The sequence below is a fragment of the Balaenoptera acutorostrata genome, chromosome X (assembly GCF_949987535.1).
Source record: "Balaenoptera acutorostrata chromosome X, mBalAcu1.1, whole genome shotgun sequence".
Lineage (NCBI taxonomy): Eukaryota > Metazoa > Chordata > Mammalia > Artiodactyla > Balaenopteridae > Balaenoptera > Balaenoptera acutorostrata.
The window spans coordinates 104,042,815-104,068,910 of record NC_080085.1 but is presented as its reverse complement, the minus strand read 5'-3'; the positions used below and the strand labels follow the sequence as shown (position 1 = coordinate 104,068,910).

The 26,096-nt window shown below is 41.4% G+C and overlaps 1 long non-coding RNA gene across 1 annotated transcript in view; it reads right to left on the bottom strand.

Annotated features, from left to right (window-relative positions):
• Positions 1–3,348: 3,348 nt before the first annotated feature.
• Positions 3,349–26,096, bottom strand: part of LOC103008444 (uncharacterized) — an 86,689-nt gene continuing 63,941 nt past the window's right edge. Inside the window, exons 8-9 of the long non-coding RNA XR_450642.2 lie at positions 19,289–19,575; positions 3,349–4,566 (exon numbers count right to left, since the gene is read on the bottom strand). This is a non-coding gene — a long non-coding RNA (uncharacterized LOC103008444). The remainder of the gene's footprint in view (positions 4,567–19,288; positions 19,576–26,096) is intronic.

The following is a 26,096-nucleotide window of genomic DNA, read 5'->3' as shown; positions in this document are numbered from 1 at the left end:
TCCCACCCCCAGACTTCGGACGGGAGCCACTCGCGCAAATAAGGGTCCCGCTGCTCCAAGCGGGGAGGTGGGGTCTGGACTTGTCTCCGGCTCAGTGGGCCTCCGGAGTCGGCAGGCTCTCGGTACTGCCTGGAGCCACGACCGAGGTAGAGTGCCGCCGCAGAGGCCTGAGGACCTACAATGGGCGCCTGCTCTGGCCATTTCTTAGCTGAGTGACCTTGGGCAAGTGATCTAAAACTCTGGGAGCCATCGTTTTGGCTTCTGAACCAGTGTCAAGGATGACCAGTTATGTTTCAGAGCTGGGAACCACAGGCTCCATCCGGGCTGTGTCTCTTTAGGTCATTAATCCCCCTTGAGTCAACACCAAGGTCCCAGAGAACAGATACTGTGCAGCTATCCTTAGAGCCTCCCTCTGAGACAGGACAGGGGGAGAGGGTCAGAAGGGAGAAGGGACATGGGCACATAGGGGAAAGGAACCAAGAAAAGAAACAGAGGAACTCAGGATGTAGCGAAGAAGGCACACATAGGAAAACTTGGCTTGCAGCCCTGGCTTTGTCGTAACTTGCTGTGAGACTTTGGGCGAGTCCTCCCACAAGGTCTTAGTTTGACAAGGTCTTGTCCTAATGTCCAAGGTTCCCTCCAGCTTGAACCTTGACAGCCTTCTATCCTAAGACTAGATGTCATGATACCCAACTCAACTATTTAAGTACAAAAGACTAGTCCAGATGCTGTGGGAGACGGTGGCTTGGACAAGGGGGTGAGGTCAGCAGTAGTAGTGGAAGGGCAGGGGTGGTTAGATGGCTGTCCTCTTCTTCAAGGTCAGACCTGAGCTAGATTTTGAAGCTGGGGAAGTCAGGAGACTGGCCAAGAGGTGGAGGAGAAGGCTATGCCGGGCAGTTGGGGAGAAGCTGGAGCTCCTGCTGACTTGCTGCCTAAGGGGAGCTCCTTTCACCTTCAGTTTCCCCTGTTATTGAATGGGGTCTATCAGTCCTTTCAGGCTGCTATAACAAAACATCATAGACTGGGTGGCTTATAAACAACAAACATTTATTTCTTACAGAGAAATTTATTTCTGGAGACTGGGAAGTCCAAGATCAAAGTGCTGGCAGATCCAGTGTCTGGTAAGAACCCTCTTCCTGGCTCAAGACAGCTGTCTTTTTTCTGTAGCCTCACATGGTGGAAAGGGGCAAGGGATCTCTGTGAGGTCTTTTATAAAGGCATGAATCCCATTCATGAGGGAACCCTCATGACTTAATCACCTCCCAAAGTCCCCACCTCCAAATACCATCACATTGGGGCTTAGGTTTCAACATATGAATTTTGGCGGGGGACACAATCGGTAGCAGGGTTCCAGGCATTAATTATCTGCCTGTCCCTTCTGGCGCCTGTGAGCAGGGATAATCTGTGGGGCAGGTAAAGAGATTTATATGAAAGGGCCATGAGATGGATAATGATGAAGACCTCTTAATTCAAAAATTTTATCCCTTTGACAAGTTTTAAAAATAGATATTGGTTATCCAAAATTGTCTTCCAGATGCAGATTTGGGATGTGCCTTGCTCCCTGGACCACCTTGACAAGTAAGCATTCCCTGGGTTGGCTTCCCTCCCTTACCCGCCATGGCAAGGAGGCAAGGAGAAGGCCAAGTCAGGCAGTGGGTTTCATTCAGTCCTGCAGACTTCGAGTAGAGTTGCTCTCATCAGGTAGCCCCTCTGGGCAGCTGTGTGTGCCACGGCTAACCAGGAACTTAGGAAGGTTAAGAGCTGCCAGCGTGTTGCAGGGTGCAATGGTGCAAAAGGCAGCACCATCCACTCACTGACCAGGCCACGTGAGAGTTTTACATTGCATTTTCAAATCAGGACTGCCTGTAGGATAACACCCAGTGGGTTTCTATTGAATACTGGAGAACATTACCACAATGCTTGTCTTTCCTTCTTTCTTTAAACAAACATTCCATTGATATTCATTTGTGGACCAACTCACAAATCTCCTACTCAAAACTTCTTCTCCTCTGCCCTTAATAATTGAAGTTCCCTAGAACTTGACGATGAGGGGAGAGGAGAAATTGACAATGCTTTTTCAGATGCAAATATTCCCTTTAGAGGGCTGGGTCCTTCAAACCTCCGTTTATTTTGCCAGCATCCCCTCCTGGTTAAGGTTAACCAAGAAAAAGAGCAAGAGTTGATCCGCCCCTCCTTTTCAACTGACTTACAGCAAGTTTTCCAACTGGGCTCTGAGGATTCTCTCTGGGGCCCAGAGGAGACAGCAGGCAGGGTTCGACTCTACCTCCCCTCAACCAGGGCAACCTTGCGTCCACCTGTTTCATGTAGTGAGCTTTGGGGATGATTTCATTGAAGAAAGACTTTCCCTTCCTTAAAATTAAAAAGTTTGAAAACTGTGGCAGTTTTCACCTCTTTTAACATATTTGCTGAGCATCTTCTATGTACCAGGCACTGTTCTAGGTATTGGAGATATATCAAAGCAGCACTTGGCTCCCAGGTCCTCCCTTATATATGGTGGCAGCTTTTCCCCACACATTCTTGTCCCGGCCTCCCAGGCCAACTAGAGGGCAAGGACTAGTGTCTTATGTCTTTCATTTCCTCCTCAGGGGACAGTATTTGAACAGACCGTACTGAACACTGCAGTGGACATTCTGACCCTACATGGGAGTGTGCAGAGGGACAAGAGGAAACCCAGCTAGAATATGTCATATCTTTGCCCTGGGTTGTTCACAGAGAGAGTGGGCATGCAGATAATTAAGGGTTAACAGTCCTACACTTGGGAAGGACTGGTAACAGCTCTGGGATGGAAGAATCCAGTCAAAGCCAGGGAGCTGCAGTGAGGAATGAGCAACACCGCCACACACACCCTCTCTCTCTCTCTCTCTCTCTCTCTCTCTCTCTCTCTCTCTCTCTCTCTCTCTCTCTCTCTCTCACACACACACACACACACACACACACACACACACACTCACGCTATGCATGGAAGCTTGGCCAAAGCATTTACTTGTTCTTTACTTGAGTTTCTCATTTTATAAACTGGAGGTGATCCATCGATTATGTAGTCCTTAGAGGAAAAAAAATTAGGCATGGTGGGCATTAAAGACATTGACATGAAAAAGGCTGCCCCTTGCTATCTAGAGTAGCCAAAAAATCCAGAGCTAAAAGAAACTTTACAGATCAGCCCTGGTTTCACAAGTGAGGGAACTGAGGGCTAGAGAAGGCAAGCGACTTGCTGCAGGTCACAATGGGAGTTTGTGACAGAGCCAAGATTGGAAGCTAGGGCTCTTGCCTCTTTGTTTAAAGTTCTTTCCATGTGACCAGAGAGCTTCCAAAGGACACAGAACGTCTCCCAAATAAATAAGAAATTATTTCAGATTTCCAAATTACAGGATTTGCCATTCAACAAATATTTATTGAAGAGATACTAGGTGCTAATGGAGCTGGCATTTGCGGGGCAATAAGAGAAGGGTAGGTCATGGTTTTTACCCTCCAGTAGCTAACTGAGGAAACAAGAGGCAAAGATTTGAAACAGTTAAGTAAAAATAACAAGCAGTATGTGAGAAGTGCCAAAATTGGGGGAACAGTGAGTCCAAGGGAGAGCTCAAAGGAGACAGAACGCAATGCTTCCCATCTCGTAGCAAAGGTTTCTTTAAGCTGAGTTGGAGAGGATTTACATAGAAAAGTTAAAGACCACCCCGCTGCTCAAATCAAGGGGGTTCCCTTCACCCTGGGGGCCACTTGGCCGAGAGAAAGGAGAAGAAATCCAAGTAAGCCAGGCTGGGCAAGGCCCAGGAATTTGTATTTTTAAAGGCCACCCATGTGATTATCATGCTCAGCCAGGTTTGAAGTTCACCCGTGTAAAGGGTAATGCAGAATAGATTGGATAAGGGCACCCCACTCCTCTCCCTAGCTCATCCAGTTTCTCTGGGGGTAGGCACCAATAAATCTTGTCTACATTTTACTGAAGGGAAAACTGAGGGTCCAGAAACTTTCGATGATGTGTTCCAGGTCATTCAGTAAGTAGTGGGGACTCGGTTTCCTGCCAACCATTAGAAACAGAAAGATCATAATATACCATCCCGAAGAAGATTTTGCTTCATTTCTCTGTAAGACAAGTCAGACCCGCTTGGTTAGCTAGAGAGTTCGTTACCCAGAGTACAAAAAGGAGCAAGTCTCTGGAGCTGCCAGGTGTGTGGGACAGAGCCCAGGGCGACGTTAGTTGCTGGGAGATCGGAGTTCTAACTTTGCTGTGTGACTCAGCCCAAGCCACTTCCCCTCTCTCTTTGTCCTTCACCTATTAATAACGATGCCCCACGTCACCGTTGGGATAGCTACCAGTGATGGAAAATGCACAGCGCGGTTAGTTCCGATGTGATTCCTGGGAACAGAAGGGATCCACAGCCATCTGCCGACTGTTGTGAGTAAAATATGTGCTGGCTGCCTTCGGAGCAGAGGCATTTTCTTCCCAGGAAGAGGGTGGGCTAGAGGCCTGAGGCTGGACTCTGCCCTCTTCAGGGTCATTGACCAATGTGAGGCTCTAGAGATCCTGGCAGAGAGCAGTCTGGTCTTAGGAGGAAAAAGAAAGAAAAGGCAGGTTATCTGGAGGGAAAGCAGAAAACATTCATCAGAAGGAAATTATCTGAAGACTTTGGCAGGACTGGGAAATGGTTAAAATCAAGGCTTGGATCTTCTTTTATAAATTGTGATAAAATATACGAAATGTAAAATTTACCATTTTAGGTAGTTTTAGGTGTACAGTTTACTATTAAGTTCATTCACATTATTATGCAACCATTACCACCACCCATCTCCAGAACTTCTTTTCATTTTGCAAAACTGAAACTCTGAACCCATTAAATAACAACTCCCCGTTCCCCACCCACTCCAGCCCTGGCCAACCACCCTTCTATTTTCTGTCTCTGTGAATCTGACAACTCTTGGTATCTCAAATAAGTGGAATCATATGGTATTTGTCGTTTTGTGACTGGCTTATTTCACTTAGTATAATGACCTCAAATGTTCATTCATGTTGTAGCATGTGCCAAAATTTTCTTCCTTTTGAAGGCGGAATAATATTCTCTTGTAGGTATATCCATTTATCCATCAGTGGACACTTGGATTGCTTCCACATTTTGGCTATTGTAAATAATACTGCTATAAACATGAGTATACAAATATCTCTTCTAGACCCTGCTTTTACTTCCTTTGGATATATACCCAGAAGTGGAATTGTTAGATATATGGTAATTCTATTAATTAACTAATTAATTAGGTTGCACTGAGTCTTAGTTGCAGTAGGCGGGCTCCTTAGTTGCGGCTCATGGGCTCCTTAGTTGCGGCATGCATGTGGGATCTAGTTCTCTGACCAGGGATCGAACCCGGGCCCCTGGCATTGGGAGCGTGGAGTCTTAACCACTGCACCACCAGGGAAGTCCCGGTAATTCTATTTTTAATGTTGCGGAACCACCATACTGTTTTCCACAGTGGCTGCACCAATTTACATTCCTACCAGCAATGCATAAGGGTTCCAATTGCTCCATATCCTTGCCAACACTTGTTATTTTCTGTTGTTTCTTTTTATAATAGCCATCCTAATGGGTGTGAGGTGGCATACCATTGTGGTTTTGATTTGCATTTACCTAGTGACTAGTGATTTGAGCATCTTTTCATGTGCTTATTGGCCATTTGTACATCTTCTTAGGAGAAAGTCTTTTGCCCATTTTAGAAAAGGATTGTTTGTGGCTGAATGCAATTTTTCCATCTGCAACAACATGGATGGACTTGGCGGATATTATGCTAAGTGAAATAAGTCAGACAGAGAAAGACAAGTACTGTATGATCTCACTTCTATGTGGAATCTAAAAAATACAACAAACTAGTGAATTTAACCAAAAAAACAGACTCACAGATATAGAGAACAAACTAGTGGTTACCAGTGGGGAAAGGGAAGGGAGGAGGGGCAACATAAGGGTAGGGGACTAAGAGGCACAAACTATTAGGTATAAAATAAGCTACAAGAACATATATAGTACAACACAGGGAATATAGGCAATATTTTATAATAACTATAAATGGAGAATAACCTTTAAAAATTGTGAATCACTATATTGTACATCTGTAACATATAATATTGTACATCAGCTATATTTCAATAAACAAATAAAAATTTAAAAAATCGGGTTGTTTGTTGGGTTTTTTTGTTGAGTTTTAAGAGTTTTCTATATATTCTGGATATTAATCCCCTATCAAATATGTGATTTGCAAATATTTTCTCCCATTCTGTGGGTTGCTTTTCACTCTGTTGATAGTGTCCTTATCTGAAGACTTTGGCAGAAGTGGGAGATGATTAGAATCAGGGTTTGGATCATAAACTCGAAGTTTCTGGATTCAAAATCTGGCTATTTGCTATTGGGAAAACTAATTAACCTCTTTGAGCTTGCCTTACTTTTTTCATCTGAAAAATGGGGATAATGCTTATAATAATACCTAGCTTGCTATAATGAGGAATAAATGAGATCACACATCTAAAATCTCACTGCAGAATGTAGCCCAGGTTAAATGCTCAATAAGTGGTAGCCTTTATTAGTATTGGGCATAATAAGGAACCAGAATGATGTAATTGAAATGTGATATTAGTTACTATAAAATGGGTGAGTAGGCCAACAATATTAAATAACCAACCTGAACACAGTAATATTACATAATACTTATTAACACTGGTGTAACAAGTTGCAGTTTACAAAGCATTTTTTTTCCCTTTTGCTTTTTTTAAAAAATAGATCATTATTGGAGTATAATTTCTTCACAATACTGTGTTAGTTTCTGTTGTACAACAAAGTGAATCAGCCATACGCATACATATGTCCCCATATCCACTCCCTCTTGAGCCTCCCTCCCATCCTCCCTATCCCACCCCTCTAGGTCATCGCAAAGCACCTAGCTGATCTCCCAGTGCTATGCTGCTGCTTCCCACTAGCTAACTATTTTGCATTCAGTAGTGTATATATGTCGATGCTACTCTCACTTCGCCCCAGCTGCCCCCTCCCACCCGGTGTCCTCAAGTCCATTCTCTATGTCTACATCTTTATTCCTGCCCTGCAACTAGGTTCATCAGTACCATTTTTTTTAGATTCCATATATATGCGTTAGCATACGGTATTTGTTTTTGTCTTTCTGACTTACTTCACTCTGTATGACAGACTCTAGGTCCATCCACCTCACTACAAATAACTCAATTTCGTTTCTTTTTATGGTTGAGTAATATTCCATTGTATATATGTGCCACATCTTCTTTATCCATTCATCTGTCGATGGACACTTAGGTTGCTTCCATGTCCTGGCTATTGTAAATAGAGCTGCAATGAACATTGTGGTACATGACTCTTTTTGAATTATGGTTTTTTTCAGGGTATATGCCCAGTAGTGGGATTGCTGGGTCATATGGTAGTTCTATTTTTAGTTTGTTAAGGAAACTCCATACTGTTTTCCACAGTGGCTCTATCAATTTACATTCCCACTAACAGTGCAGGAGGGTTCTCTTTTCATCACACACTTTCCAGCATTTATTGTTTCTAGATTTTTTGATAATGGCCATTCTGACCAGTGTGAGGTGATACCTCATTGTAGTTTTGATTTGCATTTCTCTAATACTTAGTGATGTTGAGCATCTTTTCATGTGCCTCTTGGCCATCTGTATGTCTTCTTTGGTGAAATGTCTATTTAGGTCTTCCGCCCATTTTTAAACTGGATTGTTTGTTTTTTTGATATTGAGCTCCATGAGCTGTCTGTATATTTTGGAGATTAATCCTTTGCCTGAGGGTTGTCTTTTTGCCTTGTTTATGGTTTCCTTTGCTGTGCAAAAGCTTTTAAGTTTAATTAAGTCCCATTTGTTTATTTTTGTTTTTATTTTCATTACTCTAGGAGGTGGGTCAAAAAAGATCTTGCTGTGGTTTATGTCAAAGAGTGTTTTTCCTGTGTTTTCCTCTAAGAGTTTATTTTTGTGTATGGTGTTAGGTAGTGTTCTAATTTCATTCTTTTACATGTAGCTGTCCAGTTTTCCCAGCACCACTTATTGAAGAGGCTGTTTTTTCTCCATTATATGTTCTTGCCTCCTTTGCCATAAATTAGGTGCCCATATGTGCGTGGGTTTATCTCTGGGCTTTCTATCCTGTTCCACTGATCTATTATTTCTGTTTTTGTGCCAGTACCATACTGTCTTGATTACTGTAGCTTTGTGGTATAGTTTGAAGTTAGGGAGCCTGATTCCTCCAACTCCGTTTTTGTTTCTCAAGATTGCTTTGGCTGTTCGGGGTCTTTTGTGTTTCCATACGAATTGTAAAATTTTTTGTTCTAATTCTGTGAAGAATGCCATTGGTAGTTTGATAGGGATTGCATTGAATCTGTAGATTGCTTTGGGTAGTATAGTCAATTTCACAATATTGATTCTTCCAATCCAAGAACATGGTATATTTCTCCATCTGTTTATGTCATCTTTGATTTCTTTCATTAGTGTTTTATAGTTTTCTGAATACAAGTCTTTTTCCTCCTTAGGCAGGTTTATTCCTAGGTATTTTATTCTTTTTGTTGCAGTGGTAAATGGGAGTGCTTCCTTAATTTCTCTTTCTGATATTTCATTGTTGGTGTATAGGAATGCCAGAGATTTCTGTGCATTAATTTTGTATCCTGCAAACTTACCAAATTCTTTGATTAGTTCTAATAGTTTTCTAGTGGCATCTTTAGGATTTTCTATGCATAGCATCATGTCATCTGCAAAGAGTTACAGTTTTACTTCTTCTTTTCCAATTTGTATTCCTTTTATTTCTTTTTCTTCTGTGATTGCCATGGCTAGGACGTCCAAAACTATGTTGAATAAGAGTGGTGAGAGTGGACATCCTTGTCTTGTTCCTGATATTAGTGGAAATGCTTTCAGTTTTTCACCATTGAGTATGATGCTTGCTGTGGGTTTGTCGCATATGGCCTTTATTATGTTGAGGTAGGTTCCCTCTATGCCCATTTTCTGTAGAGTTTTTATCATAAATGGGTGTTGAATTTTGTCAAAAGCTTTTTCTCCATCTATTGAGATGATCATATGGTTTTTCTTCTTCAATTTGATAATATGGTGTATCATATTGATTGATTTGTATATATTAAAGAATCCTTGCATCCGTGGGATAAATCCCACTTGATCATAGTGTATGATCCTTTAAATGTGCTGTTGGATTCTGTTTGCCAGTGTTTTGTTCAGGATTTTTGCATGTATGTTCATCAGTCATATTGGTCTATAATTTTTTTTGTGACATCTTTGTCTGGTTTTGGTATCAGGGTGATGGTGGCTTCGTAGAATGAATTTCGGAGTGTTTCTCCCTCTGCAATTTTTTGGAAGAGTTTGAGAAGGATCGGTGTTAGCTCTACTCTAAATGTTTGATAGAATTCGCCTGTGAAGCCATCTGGACATTGTTTGGCTCCCTTAGAAAAGCACAGGCCCTTTAGGGGGACGGTCTGTTTATATTTTCTAAACAGATAGGTCTATTTATATTTTCTATATTTTCTAATTCTTCCTGGTTTAGTCTTGGAAAATTGTACCTTTCCAAGAATTTGTCCATTTCTTCGTGGTTGTCCATTTTATTGGCATATAGTTGTTTGTAGTAGTCTCTTATAATCCTTTGTATTTCTGCAGTGTCAGTTGTGATTTCCCCTTTTTCATTTCTAACTTTAATGATTTGCATCCTCTCCCTTTTTTTCTTGATGATTTAAACATTCACCATTCATTCAACAGGCTCCGCTGGAAACATAATGATGAGTAAGACAGTCCTGCAGAACTGAGTGGGAGAAACCAACAAGGCAAAAGGCCATTTCAATCAGGGAGATGAGTGCTAAGATGTCAGAAGAATGGGATGCTGGGGCACACTGAGGAGGAGGAGGTCAGACTCGGGGAGCACTTCCCCTACAGGATTACAGGGTTAGGGGAGGATGGGGTGTGGGAAGGGGCTGAGTGTTCTAGCTAGAGGAAAAAGCTACTGCAAAGGCTGGAGGTGAGAGAGGCTGGCTCATTGGGGAACAGCTACTAGTTTATTATGGCTGGAACTTAAGAGAGAGGAGCAGAGTGAGATAAGCCTGGAGAGGCAGACAGGTGCCAGACCATGAAGGGCCTTGTACACCAGGGCAAGGGTTTTGATCTTATCCTGAGAGTAATGAGAAGCTATTGAAGGGTTTTAAGCAGATTCGCCATGTAACCGGCTTTGCCTTCTAGAAAGATCTCTTTGGATCAGTGTGTAGAGTGGAATGAAAAGGACACAGCCTGGGGCAGACGAGGTAGAAAGATGAACTAAAGAAGGAACCATGAGGACAGAGAGAAGTGGAGGGTTCAAGAGACATTTAGGATAAAATGGAGCAGATATGGGGACTGATCGGATGACCTCAGTTGACTATTTGGGAATAACTCAGGTATTAGCATCATTCCTTCATTTGAGATGAGCCACAGAGGCTGAAGAAGGTTAAATGATTTGTACAAGGTCCCAGAGCCGGGAAGAATCTGATCAGGACTCTGTCTTTCCACCCTGACATCTCCTGTTCACTCCTCCCAAATATGCTGTTAGCTGAGTTCCTAGATCTTTATGTGTAAATCCCCTTCAGGAATTCAAATCCTGTTTCTCCATTGACTGCTTTGCAGCATGTAAAGGTGTGAAGCCTTAGTTTATCTGAGTTTTTAATTGGTTGTCAATGTCCTAAGGCTTCACACCTTTGAGCTTCAAGATATTCTTTTCCTTCCATTCCACTTAGTGGGTTTTTTTCTGCACAAATCTTTTATTTATCTATTTTTTAAAACATTTTTATTGGAGTATAATTGCTTTACAATGGTGTGTTAGTTTCTGCTGTATAACAAAGTGAATCAGCTATACATACACATATATCCCCATACCTCCTCCCTCTTGCGTCTCCCTCCCACCCTCCCTATCCCACCCCTCTAGGTGGTCACAAAGCACGGAGCTGATCTCCCTGTGCTATGCGGCTGCTTCCCACTAGCTATCTATTTTACGTTTGGTAGTGTATATATGTCCATGCCACTCTCTCACTTCGTCCCAGCTTACCCTTCCCCCTCCACTTAGTGTTTAAACAGCAATCTGGAAGCAAACCTTTCCATCCCAGGGAGGCTCAAATGAAGAGTCCGGGGCTCAGAAAGAGTGAGCCCAAGTCCTAGGCTTGGCCACTAATTAGCTGTGCGATAGAATGAGTCACTTTCTACAAACTCCTATCTGAAAACTCAGGGGAAGAGAACGAACAAATGCATAGTCACTCAGATTCAACAACTTTAGAATCTCTTAAAATAAGTATACCTTCAAATTGTGAAAAGCCACTCTCTCATGAATCTGTTTGGTAAAGTGAGTTTCTGACCCCATATGACACTCATAGATATTAGGGATTTTCCCTGAAACTCCACTGTTTGCTCACCAGGGAGTATGGCCCTGCTCTGTAGTTGCTGAGCGCAGTGTTATCAGACTTAAACTGCAGACCAAGATGCATGGGTATGTTTGGTTTTCTCTCAGACACTTGTACTGCTAAGACTTTTTTTTTTGGTGGGGGGAGGTGCGATTCTCTGTTATAAAACCAGCAGGAAGAGGGAAAATGAATGAAGAAGGTGAATTTACAGTTTACGGAAAAAGCCCACCATGCACTATGCCTATCCTGAGGCATGGAGGACACGGTAAAGGAGCAGTGTCTGTGAGTGGCAGGGCCCTGCACCCCAACCGTGAGATGACAAAATTATTCTTGCTTCAAACCCCACAAGCTAGGGGAGCCTGTGAGTGAAAAGGCGCCTTTGTCGGTGCCAACTAGCCAGGCCCAGGACCCGGCAGGCCTGCAGCTCCTGCTCAACAGGAGGGATGGAGCCCTGACACTCCACGCCACTCTCAGGGGCTGGGCTCCGGGTCACAGGCCTGTGCAGTGACCCCCTTGGGATGTGCAAGCAAGATCAAGTCCTGAGACCCCGGCACTCCTGCCGGTCCCCTGCCCCTCCCGTGGCTTCCACGAACAGCAGGAGGTGCTGGGCCTGAGACCCTGTGCTCGTCACCCCAGGGCTTTTGGCTCCTGTAGGCAGATGGCATCCCTGTGTGGGTGCTTCTCTTCGGTGAGCACCCACAGCCCGGTCTGGCTGTGACACGGCAGTCTCGGAGGCCAGGGACAGGACAAGTCACTCCCTGTGTGGGGGGGGGCGGGGCCTCACCTGGGGGCGCAGTCCCTCCTTGTATCCGCCATCACAGCACCACAAGCATCACACGCGGCCGTGGGAGCGGAAACCTCCCGGGAGGCCCTGCAGAGGAGCCAAAGAGACAGGAAGAGGATGGGAAGGCCCTCTGTAGACAGGCCCTGGGCACGTAGAAGAGAAGCACCACTGATGGTGAGAAGAGTGATTCCGAAGCCCTCGTGATTCAGTCAACAAACACCTACCTGTGCAGACGCCATGGGGGTCACAAACTTGAAGAAGATCTGGACCGTCCCCCTAAAGGGCCTGTGCTTTTCTAGGGGAGCCAAACAATGTCCACACATCTCAGTGCAACCAGGAGAGCCTGTGGGGGGGACAGGGGCAGCAGATGCAGAAGAGAAGGCTTCCCGGAGGCGGCGAGTTGGGGGCCGGGCTGTAAAGGAGAGCTCTGGACTGGTCTTCAGGGGGTGTGCCCTGCCATGCCCGGCAGGAAGTGAAAACCTCTTCCAGCTGTTGTGGCCTTGGGTCCTTCCCCCGTCCCCCCTGACCCTGACGATGGATCTGCAAAGGGAAAAGACGTGGCCACTTCTGTTGACTAACAGGGTGTAGGGTGGGGAAAGAGAGCACCTTTCCTTAAGGAAATCTGTTATCATTGTCCAAGTGTCTTCCCCTCTAGACCATGAACTAGGGCAAGCCACGAGTCTTGGGCACCTGTCAATCCCCAGCCCCTAACACAACTCCCAGTATAGAGTAGGTGCTCAGTACATGCTCAGTGAATGATTCAATAGCTAGGGTCTGGAACATTTGTCCTGTAATTTCAAGTGGACAACCCAGCTTTTTCATGACCTGAGAAGACACTTGTTTTCCTATAAAAAAAAAAACTGTCTGCCCGGGAGCATTTGATTTTGCTGTAGGCAAAGGAGCTGACCTGTTAGTCACCCTTTTCACCACAGGACTTCCATCAAATCCCCCAGGTCTGCCCTCAGGCTAGGACAACTTCCTCTTTCTTTCCCCACCCCAAGACAGGCTTTTCTTATAGCCAAGGACCCTCTGAGGCCTCAGGTGCACTTTAACACACACCCTGTGAAGACAACATCCTGCCTTTACTTCCCTCACTCAGTCAGGGGATGCTGCCATCTTTTGAAACTCAAGTTGGAAGCCTTTCCTGAGAAAAGCCTGCACACTGTGACCCCTCCTGCCTCTCTTGGCTGCACAGTTGAGTGAGTCATTCATTATATTATAGGTAAACATGCTTGAGTCATAGAGATGTTTCATGTGCAGCCTTTTCTCCCAAATAGATGGTGAGCTTCTTGTTGCCAGAGATGGTAGCACCTGCTTTTCTGTCCCCAGGAATGTCTCCCAAAAGGTAATGCACACAGGTGTGCAGTAAACACTTGCGGATTGAGGAGAAGGCAAAGAACTGATCTGGACCTTTCAGGGATCCTCAAGCCCCAGACATTCACTTTGTCTATGACTGGTTAACTAACCTTCAGCTCTCAAGTTGCCCCAGAACCTGGATAGGCAAGAAGCAATCCTGTTTCAACTTCGGACTACAGATCAGGAAATCCTGGTTATAGACCTGACTCTGCCACTAACTAGCATGAACTTTGGTAAGCCAGTTAGCTGCTTTTGGCCTCAGTTTGCGCAATTAAAAAGGGAAACTGCTACTTCTGGCTAAGATGATGTGGTAGAAATTGTATGTACCCTCCTGCATGAAACAACCAAAAAAAAAAAAGCCAGACAATATGAAGCAACAATTTTCAAGACACTATATATTAGGCAACAAAGGACAGTGATCCCAGAGAGATGGAAAGCAAACAAGATGAGCCCTATGAATGACCAGCTTATTTGTAAAACAGCTTTATTGAGATATAATTCATATACCATACACATTATAATAATTATAATTCACATTCATCCATTTAAAGTGTACAATTCAATGGTTTTTAGTATATTCACAGACATGTGTGACCATCACCAATTTCAGAACGCTTTCATCACCTCAGAAAGAAATCCTATACCCTTTAGTTTTCTTTTTTTTTTTTTTTTTTTTTTTAAGGATTTTCTTTTTAATTAATTAATTAATTTATTTTTGTCTGTATTGGGTCTTCGGTTCGTGCGAGGGCTTTCTCCAGTTGCGGCAAGCGGGGGCCACTCTTCATCGCGGTGCGGGGACCGCTCTTCATCGCGGTGCGCGGGCCTTTCTCCATCGCGGCCCCTCCCGTTGCGGGGCACAGGCCCCAGACGCGCAGGCTCAGCAATTGTGGCTCACGGGCCCAGCTGCTCCGTGGCATGTGGGATCTTCCCAGACCAGGGCTCGAACCCGTGTCCCCTGCATTAGCAGGCAGATTCTCAACCACTGCGCCACCAGGGAAGCCCAGTACCCTTTAGTTTTCTATTCCCTATTCCCTCCAGCCCTAAGCCACTATTAATCTACTTTCTGTCTATAGATTTCTTTATTCTGGACATTTCAAATAAATGGAATCTTATAATATGTGGTCTTTTGTAACTGGCTTCTTTGACTCAGCATAATGTTTTCCAAGATGAATCCATGTTGTATCATGTATCAGTAAGCACTTTGCTCCTTTTATGGCCAAATAATATTCCATTGTATGGATATAGCACATTGTATTTATGCATTCATCAGTTGATGGACATTTGGGTTGTTTTCACCTTTTGGTTATTATGAATAATGCTGCTATAACAAGTTTTTTTTTGTGGACATATATTTTCCTTTCTCTTGGAAGGAAGATATTCTTCGATTCTTGGAAGAGAATTGTTGGATTATATAGTAACTCTATGTTTAAACTTTTCAGGAACTACCAGACTGTTTTCCAAAGTGGCATTTTACATACCCACCAACAATGTACAAGAGTTCTGATTTCTCCACATCCTCGTCAATACTTGCTAGTATCTGGCTTTTTTATTATAGCCATCCGAGTGGGTATGAAGTGGTATGAAGTTCATTGTGGTTTTGATTTGCATTTCCCTGATGATGTTGAGCAACTTTTCATGTGCTTATTGGCCATTTTGTATATCTTCCTTGGGGAAATAATCATTTCATATCCTTTGCCCATTTTTTAATTGGGTTATTTATGTTTTTATTATCAAGTTGTAAAAATTCTTTATATAGTCTAGATACAATCCCCTCATCAGATTAATGATTTGCAAATATTTTCTCCCATCCTGTGAGCTGTCTTTGCACTTTCATGAATGTCCTTTGAAGCACAAAAGTTTTTTATTTTGATGAGGTCCAATTTATCTATTTTTCTCTTTTGTTTTTCATCCTTTTGGTGCAATAAATAAGAATCCTTTGCCAAATCTAAGGTCATGAAGATTTACCCCTATGTTTCCTTATAAGAGTTTTATAGTTTTAGCTCTTATATTTAAGTTTTTGATCAATTTAAAGTTGATTTTTGTATATGGTGTGGGGCATGGTCCAACTTTATTCTTTTACATGTGGTTATCCAGTCGTTTCAGCATTATTTTTTGAAATAACTATTCTTTCACCATTGAATGAACTTGGCACTCTTGCCAAAAATCAGTTGACCATAGACACATGGGTTTATTTCTGGAGTCTCAATTTTATTCCATTGATTTATATGTCTATCTCTATGCCATTTCCACACTATCTTGATTATCATTGCTTTGTAGTAAATTTTGAAATTGGGAAGTGGGAATCCTCCTACTTTGTTCTTCTTTTTCAAGATTTCTTTGGCTATTCTGGGTCACTTACAATTCCATATGAATTTTACAATCAGCTTGCCATTTTCTAAAGAGAAGCCAGCTGAGATTCTTATAGGGATTGCATCAAATCATAGATCAATTTGGGAAGTATTACCATCTTAACAATATTAAGTCTTCCAATCCATGAGCATGGAATGTGTTCCCATTTATTTAGATCATTAATTTCTTTCAACAGTGTCTTATAATTTTCAGAGTGTAAGTTTTACACTCCTTCACTTAGCTTTATTCCCAAGTATTTTATTCTTTTTGATGCTACTGTAAATGGAATTGTTTTTGTAATCTTGGATTGTTCATTGTAAGTATACAGATACACAACTGATTATTGTATATTGATCCTGTATTCTGCAACCTTGCTGAACTTTTTAATTAGTTATAATAGGTGTTTTGTTTTCTTTGTGGATTCCTTGAGATTTTCTACATACAAGATCATGTCATCTGCAAATAGAGATAATTTTACTTTTCGCTTTCCAGTATGGATGTCTTTCATTTCTTTCTGTGGCCTAGTTACCCTGGATACAACTCCAATAAAATGTTGAGCTGCAGACATTGTTTTGTTCCTAATTTTAAGGGTATAAAGCATCTATGCTTTCACCATTAAGTATGATGTTAGCTGTGGGTTTTTCATAGAAGTCCTTTGTTGAGGAAGTTCTCTTCCATCCCTAGTTTGTTGAGTGTTTCTGTCATGAAAGGTTGTTGGATTTTGTCAAATGCTTTTTTGCATCTATTGAGATGATCATGTGATTTTGTTTTTTATTCAATTATTATGATGTATTACATTAACTTACCTTCAGATGTTAAACAGACTGCGTATTCCTAGGATAAATCCCACTTCTCATTGTGCATAATTCTTTTTATATGTTGTTGGATTCAGTTTGCTAAGGATTTTTGCACCTATGTTCATAAGAGATAATAATCTGTAGTTTTCTTTCCTTGTGATGTCTTTGGTTTTGGTATGAGGGTAATATTGGCCCCATAGAAGGAACTGGGAAGTGTTCCAGCCTCTTCTATTTTTGGAAGAGTTGGTGAAGAGTTAGTATTAGTTCTTTAAATGTTTGTTAGAATTCAGTGGTGAACCGTCTAGGCCTGGGGTTTTCTTTGTGGGCAGTTTTTTTAAAATTACTAATCCAGGCTTGTCACTTGTTATAGATCTATTCATACTGTTTTTTTCTTCTTGAGTCAATTTCAGTAGTTTGTGTCTCTCTAGGAATTTGTCCATTTCATCTAATTTATTGGTATATAATTGTTCATAGAATTCCCACATAATCCTTTTTACTTCTGTAAAGTCAGTAGTAATATCCCCTCTTTCATTTCTGATTCTAGAAATTTGAGTCTTCTTTTTTTCTTAGTCAATCTAACTAAAGTTTTGTCAATTTTGTTGATCTTTTCCAAGAACCAGCTTTTGGTTTCATTGATTTTCTTGATTGTTTTTTCTATTATCTAGTCCAATAATTTCCACTCTGATCTTTATCATTTCCTTCTGGCTTGCTTTAGGTTTAGTTTGCCCTTCTTTTCCCAGTGTCTTAAGGTGGAAGATTTGACCCAACTTAGTGCCTTCAGAAAGTTTCCAGGATAGGACATGGGGAAGGGGAGCTGAGGCAGAGCTTGGAAGACTCCCTGGGTTGCGGACACTGATCTCAGAGTTCAGGGAGCCAAGTCAGGTATAGCTTATACATTTTGTCCTGTTTTTTGGTTCTTTAAAGTAAGAGGGTAAATCCAGTCTCTGTTACTTGGTCAAAGCAGAAATTGTGCAAAGTCTTCTTAAGTATCAATAGAAAGCTTTATTTAAATCTCAGAATGGCCTCTCCAAAAAGAAAGAAAGAGAGAATGAGACGATCAAAGGAGGGGTGGGGCAAGCATTTGTGGTGTTGGGCAACAGAGACAAGGCTGGTGCGGTCATCAGGTGGTCGAAGCCATCAGATACACAAGGTTCCAAGTTACAAAAAGAAAATGTACTGTTCTTCTCTCCTTATTGAGATATAGTATATACACACATAAGACTATTTTCTTAGATTTATAAAGTCACTGGTGCAGGTTAATGTTGTATAATTGTTCATTTTCTCTTATTTTATTCTGTAGTTGGGAGGAGTAGAAAGAAAAGGATGGAGGAAAAAAGAAAGAATCTGTTCTTCATTCTTTAGGTTTTTTGTTTTTTAGAAGCCCAGGAGAATTTTATCAACACTGATATCTCTCCAGAGTTCATTCCCCAAAAAGTGATATCCACTGATATCTGACTTTTATCCTACCTTCTACATATATATTTGTCAGCATTTGTTCAAGTTAAAAATAAAAGTTTACTTTCAGTAAATAAGCTTAAGTATGAACAGATTTCTCTTTGGTAAATAACACCAAGTAAAGTCTTTCCTTACATTATTTGGTTTTGTTTTGGCCCACCTTACCTTTGAAAGCCATCACTTTCTACCACTGGGTAAGCCTATTTTGAATTCCTTTATTGGTATCTAATATAATAAAACAGAAACTAACACACCATTGTAAGGCAATTATACTCCAATAAAGATGTTAAAAAATAAATAAATAAATAAAAATTTTAAAAAAATTAAAATGTCAAGTTGAAACAATTTTCGTAAAGAGAGAGATAGACATCTAGCCTCTGGAATCTTGTTACTAAATATGGGATCTGTGTATCAACAGCATCAGCAACACCTGAAAGCTTTGTAGATATGCAGAATCTCAGGCCCTCCCCGGACCTTCATAGTCACATTTTAACAAGGTTTCCAGGAAATTCCTATGCACGTTAAACTTTTAGATGCATACTGCTCTAAAAAGCACCATTATCAAAGAAAACCCCAGTGACGATCCAGGTTGGCCTAGAGGCCCATGTAATGTTGAAGAGCAAGGCCGAGATTTTGGTTTAGAGAGCCATACGGGAAGAAGCTGGGCTTCACCTAAGGTGGGACCAGGCTTAAGTCACCAGTTTGGGACTACTGCAGGTAAACGGAACAGGACAGAAAGGGTTGGGCTGGGGTGGAGACTAGAACTCACAGAGGCTGAGACACAGAGAAAGACCCAGAGAGGCAAAGATGGAATGGTGGCGGTGGAAAAACGAATAAGGGAAACTCTAATTCCAGAAGGATACAAATACTATAATATCATTTATATGGATTTTAAGAACATGTAATACAATTACTATATATATATAGTAATTGTACATGTGTGTATGTGTGTGTAGGCATACATGGGAGTGATACATATAAATGTAGCATACATATAAAGACATGTATGGGAATGATAGCACATTTAGGATAGTGGTTACCTCTTGGAAGGTGTATTAGTTATTGTGTAGTATAATAAATTACCCCCAAAACTTAGCTGCTTAAAACATACTTTCAGGAATCCAGGCGTGGCTTAGCTGGGTCTTCTGCTTCAGGGCTTCTTGCAAGCCCGCAATCAAGGCGCTGGCCAGGGACACCACCTCATCCGAAGGCTCTACTGGGAAGGATCTGCTTCCAAGTTCAGTCACATGGTTGTTGGCAGGATTCCGTTTTTCGCAGACTGTTGGACAAAGGATTCAGTTCCTCATAAGCTGTTGGCTGCAGGCCTCCTTGAGTCTCTGGCATGTGGGTCTCCCTACAGAGCATCTCGCAACACGGCATCAAACTTCATCAGAGTAACTAAGAGGGCAAGACAGAGTGCCAGCAGGATGGAAGTCACAATCTTTTGTAACCTAATCACAGAAGTCCCATCCCAACACCTTTGTCATATTCTATGCATTAGAATCAAGTCACTAAGTCCAACCTAAATAGAGATTTCTCCAAAGAAGACATACAGAAGGCCAAGAGGCACATGAAAAGATGCTCAACATCATTAATTATTAGAGAAATGCAAATCAAAACTACAATGAGGTAACACCTCACACCAGTCAGAATGGCCATCATCAAAAAGTCTATAAAAAAAAAAAAAAAGTCTATAAATAATAAATGCTGGAGAGGGTGTGGAGAAAAGGGAACCCTCCTACACTATTGGTGGGAATGTAAACTGGTACAGCCACTATGGAAAACAGTCTGGAGGTTCCTTAAAAAACTAAAAATAGAGTTACCATATGACCCAGCTATCCCACTCCTGGGCATATATCCGGAAAAGAGCAAAACTCTAATTCGAAAAGATACATGCATGCCTATGTTTATAGCAGCACTATTCACAATAGCAAAGACATGGACACCTAAGTGTTCATCGACAGATGAATGGATAAAGAAGATGTGGTATATATGTGTATACACACACACACACACATGCACACACACATATACAATGGAATATTACTCAGCTGTAAGAAAGAATGAAATACTGCCATTTGCAGCAACATGGATGGACCTAGAGATTATCATACTAAGTGAAAGAAGTCAGGCAGAAAAAGACAAATATTATATAATATCACTTATATGTGGAATCTAAAAAATTAATACAAATCAACTTATTTACAAAACAGAAACAGACTCAAAGACATAGAAAACAAACCTATGGTTACCAAAGGGGAAAGGGGAGGGGGAGGGATAAATTAGGAGTATGGGATTAGCAGATACACATCACTGTATATAAAATAGACAAACAACAAGGATTTACTGTATAGCACAGGGAACTATATTAAATATCTTGTAATAACCTATAATGGAAAAGAATCTGAAGCTGTACACCTAAAACTAACACAATATTGTAGATCAACTATAGTTGAATAAATGAAATTTTTTTTAAAAAAGAAGTGCACCAGGGATTATAGTAGCTGTAGTGGTGAAAAATTCATTTTCACAACCCTTAGGAAGTTCCAGGTGAGGTTGGAAACTCTCAGCATTATGAGCGTCCAATAAGGGTGTTAATCATACACATGCTCAGAACGCAGATTTTCTTCCCAACATCAATACACTTTATGATTGCTCTACTCATGATCCATGTAACAGAATAAAATCCTTCACTTTAGGACCAACTGTTAATAGCCTTTGGGGCAAAATGAAGATGACAGCTGTGTGCTCGTTCTGTACAACTCGGAATGGTATCTTGCCCATAAGCAGGAAATTCAGTTCAACTAAGCAAACCTGGAACAAATGCCAAGTATAGCACTCGGCTCCAGTTACCACTGCCGTATTCTCTCTCCCTTTCTTAAGAAAACACGTCTGTGGCCCCATCACAGGTCTCGTAAGAATTGGCACCTCTTGCTTGCCTGCCCCTTGGGCCCAGAAGCACAGAGCATGCCATGGTGGAAAGGTTGCAGGCTCATGCTGTTTCTCTTTGCAAGTACTTTAATTCCCCAAAATAATCCCTTGACTTTCAACTTCTCAGAAGGGAAACTGAAAAGATGAGGCGAGGGCAGAAACACATATAACCACCTTGTCTCACATTATGCTTATTACCTCAAGCCCATTTTCTTCACAAAGTGAAGCTTCTGCAGAATTCATAAAGGAGGGCCTTAAACAGACTCTGGAAGAGTTTTAACGTACTTCTTAAAAATTACCCGAAATAGGATTTACCAAATGTTCAAAAGTAATTATGATGAATCACAATCGTAAAGAAACAGTTTTCTGTCTTTATTACAAAGCTATTTTTAAAGTGTTTCTTCATGAATCATACAAAATAACTGATTGCAACATAAATTGTCATTTTTATAACTATTTCTGAAAGAGGGAAACTCTGGTTTAAAAAAAGGCAACCAATATTTTAATTGAAAAAACTAATTTCTGCACAGTAAAAGAAATGATACAGTAATGAAACAATGCATCCCCAAGTGTAAATTATATCATTATTTAATGTTACTATTCTTAAATATTGGTGCAATTCTAATCCATAGTAAACCTCTAAACTCTCCTGGTAAAATGGCAAATCCTTCCAGATTATTCCATTCTTTCAGGATCAGAGCAACACTGTATCTTAGTTTTTGAAACTGGAACCAATTTTTTTTTAAACAGAGAGACATATTGATGATCGAGTCTATGAATTCTCTGTCCAGACGGGTTCCTATTCGGAGTGAAGTAAGGAGCACTGAATACTTTCAAAGGAACTGACACCGCATACCATTCCTTTGTTTTTTAAAAAAATGGAAGTATTTTAGTAAAAAAGTGTGATCTCTACTCTCAGGTCCTTCTGTTCTCATCACTACCATGAACATCAATATCTGGTCGTACTGACACTTCTATTCTCAGGACACAATGTTCTGAATGGAGTGGAGGGCATTTGGTGCTTATAGAGCTGTACTGAGATGCTCTCGATACTAGACCCTTCCCCATGTCAGCTGTTCCTGCCATCATGACAGTTGGCATTTCTGAGAGCACCCATCAAGTTGTATGATAACATAAATTACATGTCTGTATTTCCCATTATACTGTGAACTTCCTGAGGGAAGGGATAGGTCTTTTTAAAAAAAGTATTATCTTCAGTATTTTCTAATACAGTGCCTCAAACATTGTTATGATCATAAAGATAACAATGATAATAACAACTCTTAGTGAGCACTTACTATGTACCGGGCCCTATATTCTAAGCACTTGATGTGATTAACTCAACTAATCCTCACAGTGACTCTATGTGCGAGGTACTATCCCCATTTTACAAATGAGGAAACAACAGGTTGAGTAACTTGTCCAAGACGATACAGCTAACTTAGCTGCAGAGGCAGGATTGGAACCCAAGCAGTCCAGCTCCAGAGTAATGCTCTTAACCTTGAAACGCCATGCTCTGCTCCCTGGAGTAGGTGTTCGATAATTTTCAGGACAAATATTTGTTTGATTTTTCTCTAAACACATATTCCAACTTAAACATATAAAGGAACATAGTCTTTCAAAGATATTGCCCTGGGAAGCTTCTATTGCTCAAAACCTTTTGCAATTCCTTCTTCGGAATTGTTTTCAGAGCCAGTTTATGAATCGCAGAAGAAAAGTAGTCAATACATTGTGATCACAGCTCATTTTTAAATAGACAGTGTTATTCAGTTTGATGAATACCTGATTTCCCCAACATGTTTCCGAATAACATCTGTTTGCCAAAAATCACATTCTCCAGTAAAAGAAGAAAGATTTGCTATCGTTGAAGATGGTCCAAAAATATGACGCAGAGACTTTTTTCAGTTAACAAATATTTACTGAGCAACTGCTTGGCCCCAGGGATATAAAGTCAAACAAGACATCTTCCCTACCTTCAGATAAGGGAGACATACAATCCAGTGTGATAAGTGCTTTGATAGATGTAAGCACAGGACGCTCAGGGAGCCCAGAAGAAGAGCATCAAACCCAGACTTGAGGGTGAGGGCCGGCTCCCTGAAGGAGGAGGTGAGGTCTAATTTTAGTCCCAAAAGACAAGTAGTTGTGGCCACACCAATAGAACAAGGGCTCGGACTCTCAAGATGGCTACACTAGCTGGGAGATTATGTCTTCGGACGGGTACACCCTCTCAGGTTTATTTTTAGAAGATAACAATCCTATTACTTTAAGTTCACACCTGGTACTCAAGTTGGTTTTGCTTTTAAATGAAACCTGGAAACATGTGTGGATGGTAGTTTGAAAGTTGCCTAATTTTAAATGTTTGAGTGTTGTTTGCTTTTGTTAGTGAGCCATTTAGAGTTCTTCAAGTTTCCCTGAAGAATTTTGCTGATGGAGTAAACAGAAAACAAACCGATATCTAAGGAAGTCCCTGTTATCATAATCTATTTGTATATAGTGGGCGCATGATGATGATTTGTTTAACAAACAAAGGAAGGAGTAAATCCTTAATACTGATTCTCCCTAACTGAAACAAAATAGTTTGTTTCCTTTATTTCCTATGAGCCAAGATAGGACAGGATAACCCACACATGGAGAGAAATGGATGCTCTGGCAGAAGCTTATACTTTTCTCAATATATCAACTTGGAAAACAGGAACTTTGAACAATGAGCAGTGGGAGACACGGTGATCCAAGAAGGGCTTGCTCTATTTTTGTGGCTTACCTGCCCTTAAAAACCAAACTACCCCAGGATCACACAAAACTGTTCTCAGAGAGGGGAAAGGGGGCTTGGGAGGTGGGTAAGTACTGTCCACCATGGGTGGGCTCGGTGCTTGGAGGTGATGAGAGAGGGAGGAGAGTGCTGTGGATACCCTAGTTGCGTGCTGAGGCAAGAGTTTGAAGGCTCTCTTCTCTGTAATCCTCATCCACTAGGTAGCCTGACCCTAACTCTGTGGAATCGTTAAAGAAAGCAAGACAGGACACATAATGAGGAAGCTCAGATGAGGCATGGGATGCTGCCTGTGAAGAACAGGCCTTGCTGGGATTTGAGAGTGAAACGATCACGAGTAGGAGGACACACCGGGCACTCAGGAGACAGCAACACGTGGTGGGCAAAGGGCACCAAAGACAAACTCAATCTGCTTCACAAGTCTGTCTAGAGCTGGGCCGAGTGAGCTCAAAAAGTAAGGGGCAAGAGATGGTAGGAAGGAAAAGGTATCCGCCCACCTATCATTTATTTACTCATTTAGCACATGAGATGTTTAAAGAACTGTGAGAGACAGCTGAAGGAGCTACAGAAAAGAAAGTAATACAGTTCCTGCCCGCAAGCAGCCTGTAATCCCCAGGGAATCCAAGGCTGTGCAGAACTTATGCCTTGTTGCTAAGATATAGAACAGTGAGAGAAATGGGAAAATGTCCTTCTCTAGACTCGCCACACCTTCTCCCCAGCACTACTACAATCCCTGGGGGCAGAAGGTTAGATCAGTCTTCTCTGGAAAGTTCCCTCTCAGTCTTACAACTCTACTTCTTCTAAGAGGCTGCAGAATCAGCATTTGTTTCGTTTCGTTTTGTTTTTTTGGCCACACCGCACGTATTGCAGGATCTTAGTTCCCCGACCAGGGATTGAACCTGCGCCCTTGGCAGTGAGAGTGCGGAGTCCTAACCACTGGACCGCCAGGGAATTCCCAGAATCAGCGTTTTCAAGCATGGCCTAGGAATCCTCTAGATTTTACAAAGAATGCAGGAATATTCTTTCAAAAGATTTCCCTATGTGTTTCTAGTTCATTGGAAAATAAAAAGTTAAATTTATATTCAATTTTTCAATAACTTACTGTGGTGGTTAACTTATGTGTCAACTTGACTGGGCTAAGGGGTGCCCAGATTAAACATCGTTTCTGGGTGTGTCTATGAGGGTGTTTCCGGATGAGATGAGCATTTGAATTGGTGGACTCAGTCAGGTAGACTGCCCTCCCCAATGTGGGCATCATCCAATCCATTGAGGACCTGAATAGAACACAAGGTGGAAGGAAGAATTCACCCGTTTTGCTTCTTGTCTGCCTGAATGAGCTGGGACATTGATCTTCTGCCCTTGTACTGAGATTTTACACCATTGGCTTACCTGGTTGCCAGGCCTCCGGACTTGGACTGGAATTCATCCATTCTCTAAGAATTATACCACTGGCTTTCCTGGGTCTCCAGTTTGCAGATGGCTGATATTGGGACTTCTGTTTCTCTGGAGTACCCTGACTAATACATTTACTTATTGTATAAAGTAGTGTTATTCAAACTTTTTTTTCTTATTAGGAGTTGAATTCATTTTGCAAACAAAGTTCACAGAGAATATCCACACATAAAACATAAAACAGAACAATTCTGACTAAGGTAGGGTGAGGTCCAAAGCTTCCACTTCACAGCTCTTTCATCCATTACTGATAATAACTCTCAGCAAACTAGGAACAGAAGGGAACTTCATCAATCTGATAAAGAGCATATATGAAGAACCTATACTTAACATCATACTTATTGGTGAAAGACTGAGTGCTTTCCCTATAAGAAGATCAGTAATAAATCAAGATGTCCATTCTCACTCTTTATATTCAGCACTGTACTAGAGGTTCTGGCCAAAGCATTTGGTCAAGAAAAGATGTGCAAAACCTGTATGCTGAAAACTATAAAGCTTTGCTGGGAGAAATTAAAGAAAATCTAAATAGTGATATTTATACCTTATTCATGGGTCAGAAGACTCAATATTGTTGAGATAACAATTCTTCCCAAATTGATTTACAGATTCAATATAATCCCTTTCAAATTCCCAGCAGGAATTTTTATAGAAAATCACAAGCTGATTCTAAAATTCATATGTAAATACAAATGACCTAGAATTGTCAAAGCAACTCTGAGAAAAGAACACATTTGGAAGGTTAACACTACCTGATTTTAAGATGTATTAT